Here is a 12652-nt window from a genome sequence, read left to right as displayed (position 1 = left end):
CTCAGAGAAAAGCTGGGAGTGCTCTGAGAATGGTCAGGAAGACAGTAGAAGCCACCAGGAAAATGGGAGAAGACACCAGCCAAGGTGGTGCCTGGCGTGGACCTCACTTGGCTGTTAACCTCAAGGCATTGACCCCAACCTCTGCTGCTTTTTTCTGGTTTTCTGGATTGAATGACCTGGTGGGGTTCTACTGGAAGCCCCATATAGGCAGCTGGGTAAGTTGTTTGGGTGTTCTTGGTAAATGCCTCTTTGTAAAGGCTGCTTGAGGTAACAGAGGGAAGAGGAGAGAGGCACATGGAAAGCCTTTGTGATGGAGACTTTTCTTTTGAAGCTGAGATATGTATTTCCATTAGTAGGACAGCTGTGGGTAGAGGTGCACATTATTGTCTGTGAAAGAGTACCTATTTAAAAGGGTAAGTTGAGGCTAACATCCAGGCCTGCCACAGGGCTACATTCACCCAAAATGAGTATCTTTTCTAAATCCCATAAAGACATGGAATGGTACAGTTTCAGCTCTTATACTTAAGTCTTTAATCCATTTTGAGTTGATTTAAGTGTATAGTGAGAGGTACATATCAAGTTTCATTCTTTTGCATATGGATATCCAGTTTTCCCAGCACTGCTTGTTGAAGAGGCAGTCTTTTCCCCAATGTAGATTTTTGTTTCCATTGTCCAATATCAGGTGGCTGTAAGCCTAAGGGGTGATTTCTGGGTTCTCAATTCTACTCCACTGTCTAAATGTCTATTTTTATACCAGTACCATGCTGTTTTGGTTACAATAGCTTTGTAGTATAATTTGAAGTCAGGTAGTATTATGCCTCTGGCTTTTTTTTTTTTTTTTTCTTGCTCAGGATTGCTTTGGCTATTTGGGGTCTTTTGCTGTTCCATATGAAGGATAAGATTGTTTTTTCCATTTCTGTGAAGAATATCAATGGTATTTTGATGGGGATTGCATTGAATCTGTAGATTGCTTTGGGTAGTACAGACATTTTCACAATATTAATTCTTCCAATCCAAGAGCATGGAATATATTTCCATCTTTTTGTGTCTTCTTTAATTTCTTTCAGAAGTGGTTTGTAGTTCTCATTGTAGAGGACTTTCACCTCCTTGGTTAAATTGATCCCTAGGTATTTTATTTTTTTGGTGACAAAAAAATGGGCTATTTGTAAATGGGCTTACTTTCTTTATTTCTCTTTCTGTTAGTTCATTATTTGAGTATATAAATGCAACATTACTAAGGGAAAATATAGGTGAAACACTTCAGCAACTAGATCTGGGCACAGACTTTATGAACATGAGCCTGAAAACACAAGCAGTAAAAGAAAAAATAAACAAATGAGACTATATCAAACTGAAAAGCTTTTACACAGCAAGAGAAACAATAACCTACAGAGTGAGAGAAAATTTTGCTATCTATGCATCTGACAAGGGGTTAATATTCATAATAGACAAGGAACTCAAGGAATTATACAATAAGAAAAACCAAATAACCCAATTAAAAGATGGGCAAAGGAGCTGAATAGACATTTGTCAAAGGAAGACATACAAATGGCCAACAGGTACATGAAAAATGCTCAATGTCACTAATCATCAGGGAAATGCAAATTAAAACTACATTGAGATACCACCTCTCTCCAGTTAGACTGGCTATAATCAAAAAGAGGGTGAATAACAAATGCTGGCGAGGGTGTGGAGAGAAGGGAACACTTCTGCACTGTTGGTGGGACTGTAAATTAGTACAACCACTATGGAAAACAATATGGAGGTTTCTCAAACAACTACAGATAGATCTTCCATACAATCCAGCAATCCCACTTCTGGGTATATATCCAGAGGAATGGAAATCATCATGTCGAAGGGATACCTGCATTCCCATGTTTATCACAGCTCTGTTTACAATAGCCAAGACATGGAACCAACCTAAATGTACATCGATGGATGATCGGATAAGGAAACTGTGGAATATATACACCATGGAATTCTACACTGCCATCAAAAAGAATGAAATTCTCCCAACAACATGGATGAGCCTGGAGAAGCAAAGCACAGCGGGACAAATACCACATGTGCTCACTCATATGTGGGAGCTAAGAGAGAAAGAAGGAAGGAAAGAAAGACCACAGTAGTGCGTTGGACTTGCAGAGGGAGAGAACATTCCTTGGGCTACAAAGTGGAGTGTGGGGGGAAGGGGGAAGGAGAGAGAGGTTGGGGATAATTGGGTGGGGGACACGGGTATGGTACAAATGCAATTTGTGGTAATGGGTATGCCGCCAGTATGAATCTGACCCTCACATCTTGGGCATGAGAGGTGAGAATCAGCTTTGTATCCCATGAATATTCATAACCAAAAAAAAAAAAAAGACATGGAATGGGTTAGAGATTTCTTCTAAGGAATTGCTCTGAGATTATGCCACTCTTGTTGTTCCAACCCTTATAGCTCACAGGCTGTTTGTCCTGCCCCTAAAGAAGGCTGGAAGAACAAAACACAGCACCATCACCTCCTCCTGCCACTGTCCCTACTCCCTGCAGACAGTGGCTCCTTGAGACTGGGGGCAGCTGGGGAGAAAGTGTGGGGGGCTGAGATGCCCAGGGAGTTTGTTTCTTGTTCAGCTGTAGCTGCCGAGCTGTGTGACTGTGAACAAGTCTCCCAATCTTGTTGCACCTTGGTTTCTTCATTCCTAAAATGAAATCGATCGCAGTCCTACCTACTGCAAAGTTTACTGTGACAATGAAATGAAATGGATTTCCTGCCTTTCTGTCTAGTTCCTAGGGCTCTCAGAAAGCAGTGCTGGAGAGAGCCTTGAAACAATCAGACTGACCTCCACCCTGTTCTCTGCCCCTGTCCCACCCGATGTCAAGCAAGTGAGGACTCAACTCTTTGCAATGTACCCAGACCTTGCTCCTTGAAATGCTGGAGGGTATTTTACCAAAGAAAAATGTCCCTTACAGGGGTGGCCCTAAGCAAATGGGCCCTGGGCCATTTTCCTTCTCTCAGCAGCATTCATCTGGAGAGGAGTGGGGGAGGGCAAGCTTACCAGAGCAAGTTCAAATAACCTGCCTGTCACCCCCTGCCCTCTGCTCAGACTATCCCCTGAGATGATGTGATGAAAGGCTGACATGTCCTCTGAGCAGCATTCAGAGACTAGCTCAGACACCATTGTCACCATGCAAATAAAGAAGGTCTCTTTGCCCTTCAACCCAGTGCCCCTTGCAGGGCAAAGTCCCTGGTGAGATCATTATTTGTGTCAACCTTCAGCTGCCAGCTGGGTGCTCCCAAAGCTCTCTATCTAGAAGCCTGTGGGGCTGGAGATTTAGTAGTGGATCAGGCACAAGGGCTTCCAATTTACAGTCCAGAGAAAAGAAACCCTATTAATCTGGCACCTTTTATTCCACTGTAAATCCCAGCCATATTTAACTCAGCCACCATCAAGGTTTCCCCACTATCTGCCGAAAGCAGGCTCATAATATAAAGCTTGCCAATTCAAGGAGAAATTAAGATCCTGCTTAGCATTCAAAGGGTGGTCCCTTTCACTAGCTTCCCTTTTGCAGTTCCGCACCATGCCAGTTTAGGCAGAGATGGAGCATCTCTGCTGTAGCTTAGGGAAGCCTTTTGTCCACATAGCTGGGAAAAAGAGGCCCAGTTTCCTTCCAAATAGAGAAGAGCAAACTTGGACTGGATTGTCTGTGCTGATCACCTGGTGGCAGTCCCTTCCTCTCATGAAGCCCAGAGAACAAAACTGACTCACCAAGGCCGCAGAGCTCATGAGTGGCAGAACCAGAACCATAAAAAAGAGGAAAGAGAGATGATTGATTGATTGATTGATTGATTGATTGAGCATCTCCCATATTCAAGGCACTTTTACATATTCTTCCCTATTAAATACTCACAACCCTGCAAAGTCAGTGTTATTATCTCCATTTAACAGAGGAAGAAACTGAGGCTCAGACCACTCAGCTAGTAAGGAGTAGGCCTGGGATTGCACTCTCTGTCTCTAAAGGCAATTTATTAAGTCACCAAGTACTTCCCGAGGGCCTGCTCTGTGCCAGGCACTGTACTAGGATAGGAGTGGGGATTACAGAGGTAAACATGAGATCTCTTTCTTCTGTTCTAAGGAAGAGAGACAGAAATAAAGAAATAAACGAGAAAAGTGTCAGAGCGATGACTGCTCTGCGGAGTATGAGAATAGGATCACATGATAGAAAGAAGTAACATTTCACTGAGTAGTCAGGGAAGGTCTCTCTGAGGGGGTGACATTGGAGGAGAGAGTGGAGGGCAAGAAGAAACAAGCTCATACAAAAAATAATCTAAGCAGAAGGAATGGTCACTGCAAGAGTCCCCAGATAGGAACAATAATGCTGGCCTATATCCGGGAAACCGAAAGAAGGCCAGTGTGGGAGAGATTGGAAGAGCCCAGAGCGGTAGGCAGGGGCCCGGGGAAGAAGTTTAGATTTTACTCCAAGTGTAATGAGAAACCATTGGAAGGTTTTAAGTGGGAGACTGATAGATCTTTGTGATTTAAAAATAGCCACTGGCCCATACAGCGTGAGTGGGAGTGATGAGAGGTGATTATTTTTCTGGTTAATAACTTCAGAGATATCCTCTCAAAACACTAAGTGGGCCAGCCCCCTCTATGGTATTATCTAAGCCCCTGCCATGGCTCCTGAAATTCTTGCCAGCAAGCTTTCCTTCAGGCAAAGAAAACAGTAAACTTCTTAAAAATGAAAACATGGAGGGGTGGGAACTCACTAAGCCTGTGTCAGCCCTGACACCTCAGAAGCAGTTAACCTCCTAAGTCATTCCCAGTTCACAGGCCTGGGGTAACGAGACCCAGGAGGAGGATGTGCTGCTGGAGGAAGGGTACAGACAAGGAGAAGCCTGGATCACAGGCTGGGCCAAGGGTCCCTCAACATCCAGTAGCCAGAACAGCCAGTCTGCCCACCTATCCCAAATCTTACTATATAGTGTGTTTGAAAATCATAGGGAAGTTGAGTAAGTAACTTCCCATCTCTTGATACAAACTGGCAGTCATAAGTTCAAAATCTGTAACTCAGTTCCTAGAAGGTGATCAAAGCCCTCATCATCTGCCTCATAGGGCACCCAACTGTCTTCATCTCCTCACAGCATTGCCTGGTTGTGATACCTGGATCACTGGACCCTCTGCAGTAGAACTACGTGGAGCACCCCAGGGAGTACAGGTTTTGGAAGCATGGCAGCGTTCTGATGCTCACCAGTATATGTGGACTACTGGAAGCCCAGCAGGGCTCTTTCTGTTGGCTGCAGGTGGAAGCCCTGATGGAAGGTTGCTGTGGTTTGAATGCCCCCCCAAGCTCATGCCAGAACTTAATTTTCACTATGGCATTTGAAAGGTAAGGTCTTTAAGAGGTGATTGGATTGTGAGACTATGCCCTCATGAATGAATTAACCCATTCATGGATTAATGGATTAGTGGCTTAATGGGTTACGAGGGAGTAGACTGGGAGCTTTATAAAGAGAGCGAGTGAGCATGTTAACATGCGCTCACAACCAGCACTTGCCATGTGGTATCTGATTGACACGGGACTCTGTAGAGTTCTGACCAAGAAGGCTTGCACCAGATGTGTCCCCTGGACCTTGGACTTCCCACCCTCCAAAACTGTAAGAAAGAAATTTTGTATTCTTATAAATTACCCAGTTTCAGATATTCTGTTATCAACAACAGAAAACAGGCCAATATAAGGGTGCTTTGGGGTATTGTTCCCATCAACTTCTGCTCCTAACCGTTCACAGCTCCACCATTTTCAAAAGAAAAATCATTTGTCCTCCAAAGCCCTGTGGATGGTAAGGACTAGGATCCTCTCTTTTTTGGAGAAGAGGAAATAGAGACAGAGGTTTAGTAACTTGTAAAAGGTCACGTAGCAGGTAAGGATTAGAGCTTGGATTTGAATCAGGTTCACTGGCTCCAAACCCTGTGCTGTTTCAAACAATGGAAGTCAGCTTTCCAAGAAACGAGTAGCAATGTCCCATCTTTACAGCACTGGGAGGCAGCTGTGGAGACCCTGGTGTCAGAGCAGCTGTTTGGAAAGCACCATGCAGAAAAAGAAACGCTGTGTTCTGAGGGAAACTCAATTGATCTGATTTATCTCCACGTGGATGAGAAACTACCAAGGTCCTCATAGTACAGGGAGTCCTGGTTTATTGTCCTCTCCCTCAGGCAAGTTTTAAAAAGTTATAAAAGACTGGATTCTTATTTCTCAATGCCTGCCCCGGTAGGTTAATCAGTTTCCTGATCACGGTGACTCCCCCTCTACCAGCACACGGAAGGGAGGGACTGGAACTGTTTCTCAACCTGGGGAAGAGGCGAGAGGGAAGAAGATGGGGATAATCTCTGTTTGTTCCTGAGCCAAGCACACTTGTCCCACTCTAAGCCCTTTGGGGAAGGGAGTGGAATTAGTTCTAAGGGACTACAAAGAAAAATCACAACTGAGTGGCAAGTCTGAATTCTGTCCAAGTTGGAGTGAATCATAGGGGTGGAAGTGGGAGGTGACAGAATTTTAATTCCTTCGGGGGGAGATAAGTCTGTCCAACCTAAATCAATGATCCTCAAACCCTAAAGTAGATAATAATCACATTGCATTTGACTTAAAATGCAGATTCCTAGGCCCATCCCCAAGGACTCTGGTTCAGGAGACCTGGGATAGAGCAGGAGAATCTACCCTTTGACAAGGACTCCCAGATCATTCTAACAGAGCAGTCTGTAAGATCAGACCTTCCGAACACTTGACTGCATGAACCAGACCAAGACCAGGGCTCCCAGATTCCCTTCCTAGACAGAGAAAGTCCATTTCAAGTGGAAGCCTAACAGACCCCATGACTCACTTCTCTACTCCCAGAATGATGAGGAAACTCCTATTCCCTGCCTCTTTCATTTCAGATTCTTTTCACCTCTGTGACATGATCCCACCTGACTCCTTCAACGCCCCTGTGAAATAGTTACCCAGGATTTCAGGCTGTATAGGAAAGGGAATGAGGCCAGGAGGGTGCACGGCCTAAAAAGGGGGAGAAGTGCTCTACAAGGCCTATGAGGGGTTTGTGTGAGAGGGAGAAGATAGAAGCGAAGCAGTCCCTGGTGATAGCAGGATCCCAAATTTTCCACTGAGAGGGGCTGGCATGACCTTGTGTGTTGAAAGTAGAGACCCTGAGGCTATAGAGTTGAGCACATCATCCACATGGACATTGAGGTTTCCCAGATAATAATAAAAGTGACTTGCAGAAAAAGACCATAAGCCAGATGGCAATACATCAGTGAAGAGGTGGCCACAGCCAGCCAGCAGGTGTAGAGGACAGCAAGCTGCGGGTGCCAAAGGCTGGTGAAGGAGAAATTTGAACACTGAGGGTTGACAGCAGGAATGAATGCCTAGAGGGCGTCGACTTGGTCTCCAGGCTGGGACCAGAGGAAAGGTGGTCATGGAAAGAGAAACAAGAAAAGTGAGGAGAGGGCTGCAGAGGAAGTGGTGCTGTCAGGTGGAGCCAGGTGTCAATTGACACAGTATTATATAGTGGTTTAGGAATCAGAAATTGGCTCTGCCAGTATCTAGCCATGCAAACTGGGGGAAATCACTTCATCACCCTTTGTCTAATTTTCCTTATCTGTGTGTGAAATGGAAACAAAAGCAGTGTGTACCTTCTAAGATTTTTGTAAAGGTTTGATAAATTTACATATGCTGGGTGTTTAGCACAGTGCCTCACACATACTGCATGCTCAATAAATGTTAGCTGTTATTACTGATATTAATTTTAAACATTAGTGCATGGAGAGTGTCACCTGTCTCCCCCTGGGTGATGGCGATGCAAAGGATTACTCAAAGCTCATTTCTGAGCAGCGAGAAGCCCCAAAGGGGTTAATTTTCCAGGAACCCTCAAGAGAGAGGCATTCCTCCTTGGAAAAATAACGCCAGACTGGCGTCTTCTCCCAGTATTTATTTTCCAGGGCAGGAGGTTACAGAAAAGGAGCATAGGTAGAGTTATGGTTATGTATAGTTTAACAACAGAAGCTGGTAACATCAGTGAAATAACAAAGTGACATTCCGTAATGCAATTAGTAGAAAGTTAAGTTGGTCCACCAACAAAAGCTTGTTCTTAGCAAACACTTTCTTTCCCTACAGCAATTTCCTTAGCATATTTACATAACAATCAAGTAACTTTCTTAACATATCAATCAGTAGGTTAACCTGCACCAAGGACATCTGTCCTTGAGCCAGCAATTTTGCTATGTTACAATTCTTTATCTACAACACAGACTTTAGCCCAGAGAAATTTTCCTGTCTTTTGCAAGCTTAACATTTCTATGTGTAATTTTTTAAAGTTAGGCTAAACCTGAAACTATAGGACTTTGGAGGCTAGGCCCTGTAAAATACATTTGCTTTATTAATGTTAGTGCTCTCTACAGGGGAGAATAATCTAGAAAAAGTTTGGGGGGGTGAGGAAATATTGCTTGGTGATTTTGAGAGATGGGCTTGATGCTCATCTACCCATTTCTGCTTCCTGGGCACACAGAAAGACTACATTTCCCACCCTCCCTTGCAGTTTGATCGGCTCTTACATGAAGTAAAACCTTCCTATGAAGAGTTTCGAATGTTTTCCGAGCAACCCATACCAATCACAAGAAAGCAACCCAAGGAAGTGTAAGAGCTGAACAAACACAAATAGAGGATCCAGTTCTGTCCTTTGAACCGGGAGTGAGCCCTGCTTTCCCTCCTCAACTCCTGTGTTCTGCAGATCATTGTACAGTTGAGAGATGGCACTTCTTCACCCGATAGTAGAGAAAGGCCTTGACACAGAGCATCACTGATCAGGGGTCATACAGCAATATGCCTGCGACATGAGTTATCATCTCCATGGATGAAGATGCCACTATCGAGTGTTATTCCCAACATACACAGCCGTATTCTCACCCAACATACTATATGCTGATAGGTCCCATTTTCATGACGGCTGTTGAGCAAGCATGTTGAGATGCATGGGCTGAGAGCACAAAGCCATGTGGATCATTCAGGGGCACCAAACCTACCGTCTTGACCTCTTTAGCACCATATTGTAATCAGCTGAACACACCCCATAATCTTGATGGACCGTTTAAGTAGAGACCTTCCAATGGTGAAACTCGGTATTTAATTATTTAAGAACTATTCATGGAGCGTCTTGTAGGTGTAAGACACCATGCTAGGTGCTAAGGGTTTGATTACAAACAACTCAGGCGAGGTCCCAATCTTCCTGGAAGATAATTATTAAAACGAGCTATAGCAGTGAGGCACTGCTGACATTAGGACAGGGAAGGTGCTGTACGATGTGATGAAAATCTGATTGATTGCCATCTCCCTTTCATCGATGCCCTGTGGTTTGAATTATCCCAGGAAAGCCTTGTGTGTGTGAGAGAGAGTCTCAGTTTTGTTATCTTTACAATGGAATATCACACCTGTCCCCTACAAATCTACAGAGATAGTGTATGGTAATGTTTTGTGAAATGTATTCTTGCCCGAATGTGAGGAAGTACTGCTAAGAGATTCCCAGTCTTTCTTCCCTTCTGGAGGCCTCGGCATGCTGAATGAGGACAAAACTTCCAGACAGCTTTGAGTTTTACCAAACTAAACCAAGCTGAAAATCCACTTTAGGCTGAGCCCCAGGCAGACAGGAATCACTAGCCAGCAGCATTTCTCTAAGGCTCATTCTGAATCCCAGCTGGTTGTGACCTAAACCCCTTAAAGTGATCTTCACCTTATTCCTGCTCTCCTGTCTCTTATCAGTATGTTGGCAAGGCGTACTGCAATCTCCTGGATTGCTCAATAATGTGGTCTGAGTACCAGCAGCATCTCTGTCCACTGCATGCTTGCTAAATGCAGAGTCATGGGCCCTAACCTATACCTCCTGAATCAGAATCTCAATTTTAACACAATTCCCAGGTGACTTAATGCACATTAAAGTTTGGGGCACACTGGTTCATGCTATAAGTTGGTTTCTACCGAGCGGCATACATTCTTTCATTCTGAAAATAATGACTAAGCACCTACTATGTGCTGCCACTGTGGTAGGTGCTAGAGGTATGCTGTCAGATCTCCAGAATAGCAGGAAAAATGTCTGCCTGAAGTTTGGAATGAGGCATATTATCAGCTAATACAAAGTGGCAGTGACTGACCCACAGACAAGTTGACGCAGTAGAATGTGAGAACTGCTCTGATATGGCAACAGAGGGCTGTAGGAACAGGAGAAGAGCGAAGCTGGGCAAGCAGTTGAGTGAGATTCCACAAAGGAGAAAATGCTTGGGCTTACGGATGAGTAAGAATGGGGTGGGTAGAGCATCAAGAGGATAAAATTCTCAGCAAATGGACAGGAATGACGGAAGTCAAAGCAAGAGGAGGCCTATTCTGCTCTTGGCTGGGGCTGAGCTCTGCCCTCACCATGGGAAAGGACTCCTCGGCTCGATGCTCTGCCAGCGATCACCTCGGGGCCTTCAGTAAACCACTGCTCCTGTCTGGGCCCCATTTTCACCTAAAACTTACGGGTTAGATCAGCACTTGGAGGTTTTGGAAATGTAGAGTTCCTCCAACCTTCAGCAATGGCCAAAGGGGAAGGGAAGGAGGCAGGACTCTGGGCCCTGCCATTAGAAGGTCTGCTGAGTGTATTTGCTTTTCATGCTGGTGCCTGCTTAGCTTTAAAGGAGGATAAGGAAGGGGTGGAGTAGGATTCTATATATTTACGTCAGAGGCCAGAATATGCCTGTGAAGGAGTTTAGGATGTACCAGCCCAAATTACACCCTTTTGGCATACTGACTGTGTGAGCTGACGGCACTTGAAAAATAGCAAATGCAGAGAGAGGCTTTCTCTAAACTTCCCTCATGTGCCCAATGACACATCCTCCTAAAGGAACTCAACTGCCATAAATCCCTTCCCTGGGAGTTTCATCAACCAGAGAAGACTGACTCTCATCACAGTAGAGGAGACTTGAAATCTTCACCCCATTCGCCACACCTAGAAAATCTTTGTCACAAACTGTCCCATCTATTCTTCTAAAGACCCATATAAAAATCAGTTGCTCTCCCCTAAGTGGTCTACATTATCTTCCCCTTCTCCTATTAAAACAGTACATAGCTCTAGAATCTCACCATTTTGGGGGGTATTTGCTTTTTTCCCCTGTGATGCTCCCATGCATGCAATATTAAAAATTGATACATTTGTATACCTGTTGGTTTTCCTGTGGTCAGTTTACTTCATAGACCCAGGTGTCGAACCTAGGAGGATAGAGGGCAAGTGTTTCTTCCCCTGCAGTTCACAAGTGTGAAAATAACCGAGCAGGCACCTTCGAAGGTCTCAGCCAGTGCTAAGGCTAGAGGCTCATCCAGCTCTTCTGCAATCTCTCTCCAGGCTGCCGCCCAGCTCCACTTTCAACCTGATGGCCAGAGGCCTCCTCCCACTGCAGATCCTAGAGCAATCATTGTCATACTTTTTTTTTTTTTTTTGCACTATTCCTTTCTAAATATAATTATGTAGGGAAAACACAATATGAAGAAGAGATCAAAGGAATCAGCAGATTTCCGGGCAGATTAAATCTTCATTAATGGTCATATTTTATTTTATATGAGTCTCCCTGCTCCTGTCACCACCCGCCAGCACTTGTGTGGATCCCCAGGATTGAGTGTAGAAAGGAGTGACTCCAGGAAGTAGTTCAAGCTGAGAAAGTCCTGGAGCCATGAGAGCAAAAGGCTTCCCTAGGGACAGGAACAGTGGGGTCTGGGAGCAGCAGCTCGAAAGGAGTTGGGGAATGGAAAAAGGGAAAGGAGAGGACCAGACTTAAGAAGGCAAACAACAAACAAAAAGTAAAAATAAAAAAGATAAGAACAGAAAGAGAGCTTCCCTGTGCTCGCTTCGGCAGCACATATACAGAAAGAGAGCTTCCCAAAAAGCCAATTAAGTGTCTGAAGAAAGACTGTAGTAAGCCTTAGTGCCCACAGCCCAGGCAGCCACCCTTAGAGAAAGTGTCCCCCATCAATCCTTTCCCGCTCATTTGCTGTTACAGGCTTTTGTGTCTTCCATAAAGATATATTGAAAGCCTAACTCACAGCACCTGAGAACGTGACTTTATTTGGAAATAGGGTCATTGCAGGTGTCATTAGTTCAGATGAGGTAATACTATAGTAGGGCGGGCCCTTAATCCAATATGACTGGTGTCCTTTTAAGAGAGGAGAAGAGTCACAAACAGACACACAGGGAAAATGCCATATGACAGAGGCAGGGACTGAAGTTCTGCAGCTGCAAGCCATGGCACACCGAGGACTACCGACCACCACCCAAAGCTAGGAAGAGACAAGGAAAAATTCTACCCAGAGTCTCAGGGGAAGTGTGGGCCTACTGACACCCTGATTTTGGACTTCTAGTTCCAGAACTGTGAGAAGATAAATTTGTGTTGTTTGAAGCCTTCCAGTTTATGGTACTTTATTACAGCAGCCCTAGGAAGTCAGTACACTTGCTATGGCACTAGCAGTAGTGTCATACTACACAGCACATCAGTTGGGCCTGGGCATAGACACAAGAGAGCTGGGTGCCTGAGCCAGCCTGGCATATTCTGAACAGTTGGGTCCTTCCCACACAGTGGTGGCAAAGCCAGCCAGTCACACCCTTTCT

The sequence above is a fragment of the Cynocephalus volans genome, chromosome 11 (genome assembly GCF_027409185.1).
Source record: "Cynocephalus volans isolate mCynVol1 chromosome 11, mCynVol1.pri, whole genome shotgun sequence".
NCBI classification, from domain to species: domain Eukaryota; kingdom Metazoa; phylum Chordata; class Mammalia; order Dermoptera; family Cynocephalidae; genus Cynocephalus; species Cynocephalus volans.
The sequence above is the reverse complement of the archived record's forward strand: the minus strand, read 5'-3'. Positions refer to the sequence as shown.